Source organism: Gossypium hirsutum, chromosome A10 (assembly GCF_007990345.1).
Source record: "Gossypium hirsutum isolate 1008001.06 chromosome A10, Gossypium_hirsutum_v2.1, whole genome shotgun sequence".
NCBI lineage: Eukaryota > Viridiplantae > Streptophyta > Magnoliopsida > Malvales > Malvaceae > Gossypium > Gossypium hirsutum.
The window spans coordinates 86,456,236-86,461,139 of record NC_053433.1 but is presented as its reverse complement, the minus strand read 5'-3'; the positions used below and the strand labels follow the sequence as shown (position 1 = coordinate 86,461,139).

The window sequence follows — 4,904 nt, the reverse complement described above, 5'->3', positions numbered from 1 at the left end:
TGTACTAGTTCGTATCGAGCTCATATAAACTCGTAATAGAATTGTGCCTATTGAACCACTTAGAATATTATTGGATATGCGAGTAGTACACACAAGGTGTACTAAACTTTAATCCGTCAATTCCTGTGCATGTATGCTCATACGAGTTATAAACGGTAAGCTCCTTTGAGCTAAATAATGGTAAGCTCATACGATCTGAGTATCGATAAGCTCATAACAACTGAAATCGGTAACCCTAATGACATGTCATTTATATCCTACGAATTCTTAAGTTTCAAACGAGACTTGGTAGTCGTTGTATGTCGTCAAATATGCGATCAGTAATTATACATAGAATTATACAATCCACATATATATATTTCAATTAAATCATATAAATACACAATTTCATTACACGAACTTACCTCAACGAGTTTACGTAGATACGAAGGCAACTAATTCGATATTTTTTCTTTGTCTCGATCTAACTCTGTACGAGGTCTAACCGGATCTATACGAATGAATTTAAATCAATTCAATAGAATTCTTATTCAATTTAGTCCAACACACATTTTTGGCAAAATTACTATTTTCCCTATACTTTTAATTCATTACAATTTAGTCCCTAGGCTCGAAAAATGAAATTCATTCAATTTTGTACCTACCCAAGCCTAGCCGAATTATAAACATACTTATAGCATCCCATATATTTCACAAATTCATACTTTTACCACACAATTTATCACATTTCTCAATTTAATCCCTAATTGATAATTTCATAAAAAATTCCTTTACAAAAGTTGTTTATGCAACGAAAACCATTCTTTTTCTACTATTAAACTTCAAAAACCTAACATATTCATTAATGGAAAAACTCAAATACTTTAACAGTTTTACAAATTAGTACCCAGGCTAGCTAGATTAAGCTACAATGATCCTAAAAACATAGAAATTATCAAAAACGAGACAAAAAAACATGCCTAATTGCACAAAAGAGCCTCAGCCACGAACCTAGCTCTCAAAAATCACTTTCTTCCCTTGTGAAATTCAATTGAAAGAGATGAAGAAAGATGATGGCATTTTTGGTTTTATTTTAATTATCCTTTATTTACAAATTTCTAAAATTAACCTTTAAAACATTTAATAATTACTCTAATGCCAAGCCATGTACATACACTATCACATTTAATGCTATAATTACCAAATAAGGACCTCCACTTTAAAGTTCTATAGCTCTTAGACACCTTTAGCTATTAGAACACCACTTTTGTACTTGACACGATTTAGTCTTTTTTATCAAATTGAGCATGTAATCGATAAAATTTCTTAACAAAATTTTTATATGGTAATATTATCATGATGTAGATCAAAAAAAATTTAACATAAATTTTTTAAACTTGAATTTGTGGTATCGAAACCACTGTTCCGATTTCACTGAATACGGGCTGTTACACAAGCTCAACAATTCGAGTTGAAATTGGTAATGTTCTAAATGTTACAAGTTGTAGGGAAATTGGTGGTTTACCCATTGAAGACCCACAACTATATTTAAGACTTTTTTATAGAATTTTGTGACTCATTCAAAAACAGGGTGTTCCTGAAGACACCTTGAGACTTAAGCTATTCCCGTATTCCTTAAGAGATCGTGTCAAGGCAGGGTTAAATGCTTTGCCATCGGGAACAGTGGCACTATGGAATGACCTTTTCCAGAGATTTTTGTTAAGGTATAATCCTCCCACTATGAATGCCAAGTTGAGAAATGATATTACATCCTTTTGACAATTTGAAGATGAAACGCTATATGAAGCATGGAGAGATTTAAGGAGTTAATTAGGAAATGTCTGATGCATGGATTCTAGCACTGGACTCAAATGAAGATGTTTTACAATGGGCTAAATGCGCATACATGAATGGTAGTTGATGCCTCAGCAGGTGGTACTATGTTGGATAAGACATACAATGAAGCATATGAAATATTGGAAAAAAATTACCAGCAACGATTACCAGTATCCGAGTACTCAATTTAGGATGGGTAAGAGAGCTACTGGTACCATCATACTCAATGCAATCACTTCATTGATGGCCCATGTATCTTCTCTAGCTAATATAATTAAAACCACAAAACCTTTAACTATTGTGCAGGAAATCAAAGCAGCTGAATCATCATGTGTTTATTATGGTGAAAGTCACATGTTTGATGAATGTCCATCCAATCCAGTACCAGTATACTATATAGGGAACTCTTATCAAAACAATAATCCATACTCCAATACCTACAATTCAGGGTGGAGACAACATCTGAATTTTAGTAAGAATAATCAAAGTGCATGAAAATTCAATACTGTCACAAGGCAGAATGTCAACAATGCACCGCCAGGATACGTTCTACTAATGCCCTGACACAATAATCAGTATGGTCAGGCATCATCATCTACTTCTATGGAAGCTTTATTAAAGGAGTATATGACCAAGATTGATATTATTATCCAGAGTCAGGCAACATCCCTTTGAGCACTTAAAAATCAAGTGGGGTAGATAATCAATGCTTTGAACACAAGACCGCAGGGAGCATTACCCAGCGACACAAAAAATTTGAGGACACAAGGCAAGGAGCAATGCAAGGCTATTACTCTCAGAAGTGGGACTCAGATAGATGATGTTTTTCAAAATTATGCGACAGAGGACGATGACCCAAGATATGACCAGGTAAAGATCCTAGAGCCATCTGTAAAACATTCTACAGTTGAAAAGGGTAAGTAGAAGAATGCTATGGTTGAACCAAATCAGGTTACCAACAAAAATGCCACAGCAAAACAATATCAGCAAATTGAAGGACGACCACCTCTACCATTTCCTCACTGATTTCATAATTCTAGGTAAGATGCTCAGTTTAAAATATTTTTAGATGTCTTGAAACAACTCCATATCAACATACCACTAGTCGAAACGTTAGAGCAAATGGCCAACGACGTAAAATTCATAAAGGACATATTGTCAAAGAAACGCAGATTGGGAGAATTTAAGACTGTTGCTCCCACTGAAGGGTGCTTAGAAATGTCGATGAATAAGTTAACTCCAAAGTTAAAAGACCTAGGGCATTTCACTATCCCATGTTCAATTGGAAATCACTATCCAGGTAAGACATTATGTGATTTAGGGGCAAGTATAAATCAAATTCCTATGTCTATTTTCAGTAACCTAGGAATTGGGAAGGCAAGACATATCATATTGATGTTGCAATTAGCTGACAGGTCTTATGCCTATCCAGAAGGTAAAATCGAAGACTTTTTGTAAGGGTAGATAAATTTATCTTTCTCGTAGCTTTTCTTATTTTAGAATGTGAAGCTAACCATGATGTTTCAACTATTCTTGGAAGACCATTTCTTACTACTAGTAAGACTCTAATTGATGTACAGAAAGGTGAGCTAACTATGAGAGTGAATAATCAACAGGACACTTTTAATGAGTTTAATTCGTTGAAGTGTACGGATGAAAATGAGGAAGGCCACACGATTGATGTAATAGAAATAGTAGTATATGAATTTGAAATATTTTGCTATAGTAGTGCGAACAGCGAAGATTACTTGATGGAGTAAGGTGATGAATTAAGATTTGAAGAGCTTGGAGAATTTAGGAAGCTCAACAGATAGTAGACTGGCCAGGGAAGAAATTTGAGACCCTGGATTTATCCAGAAGATTCGTTAAGCCTCCTAAACCTTCTGTACAGGAATCACCAGTACTGGAGTTAAAGCCTCTACCACAACATTTGAAATATGCATACTTAGGGAAAAATAGTACTTTTTCAGTTGTAACTTTTACAAAGTTAACACCTGAGCAAGAGAACAGGTTGTTGGAAGTGTTACAATGATTTAAAAAGGCATTGGGATGGACCCTTGCTGATATAAAAGGAATTAGCCCAACATTGTGTATGCACAAGATTTTGTTGGAAAATTGCCAAATCAATTCCATTAAACAGTAGAGAAGGCTAAATCCAATTATGAAAAAGTTGTCAAAAGGTAGATTATTAAATGGCTTGGCGCCGACATTATTTATCCCATTTTGGAGAGCTCGTGGGTGAGCCCTGTGCAATGCGTACTCAAGAAAGGAGGTGCCAAAGTAGTAAGTAACGATAATGATGAGCTCATACCCACTCACACCGTTACGGGATAGAGGGTGTGTATGGACTATCGGAAGCTTAATAAGGTAACAAGGACAATTTCCCTTTGTCGTTCATTGATTAAGTGTTGGATAGATTAGTTGGTGAGGCTTTTTTATAGTTTCCTAGATGGTTATTCTAGTTACAACATAATTTCCATAGCACCAAAAGACCAAGAGATGACCACCTTTACCCATCCATATGAGACTTTTTCATTTTGACGGATGTCGTTCGGGTTATGTAATGGCCCAACAACTTTCCAACATTACATGATGGCTATATTTTCAAACAAGGTGGAGAATTTCCTTGAAGTTTTTATGGATGACTTTTCCATGTTTGGGAATGATTTTGAGGATTGTTTAAAGAATTTAGAGATGGTATTATGCCACTGTGAATAAATATGTGATAAATATGTCTGTGAATTATGATAAAGAGAATTATGATGTGATGAAATATAAACATGTTGTGATGGTAAATATAAGGGTATGATATTCATGTCATGTTACAGTGTGTATAATATGCCAATAATATGATTACGTGGTGAATATGTACGGATAATCGATAAGTAATATTTGATGACATTATGGGTATTCTGGCCTTGTGATGAGACCGTTGGCTATAGTTGGCATGCCATAGGATTGTGAGTACTCACCTATGTATGTTGTGAAATATGGGGTATTGAGGCCCAAAGACAGTGTTGGAGAGATAAGGGAATATGAGTCAAGCTCCATTCATCGAGTGTGGCGTGTTGGAAAGCATTAGCTATATG

At 35.1% G+C, this 4,904-nt stretch overlaps 1 non-coding gene across 1 annotated transcript; it reads right to left on the bottom strand.

Annotated features, from left to right (window-relative positions):
- Positions 1–1,728: 1,728 nt before the first annotated feature.
- On the bottom strand, positions 1,729–1,834 carry LOC121208700 (small nucleolar RNA R71). Its single transcript, XR_005903831.1, has one exon. It is a non-coding gene; the product is annotated as a small nucleolar RNA R71 (small nucleolar RNA).
- Positions 1,835–4,904: the final 3,070 nt, after the last annotated feature.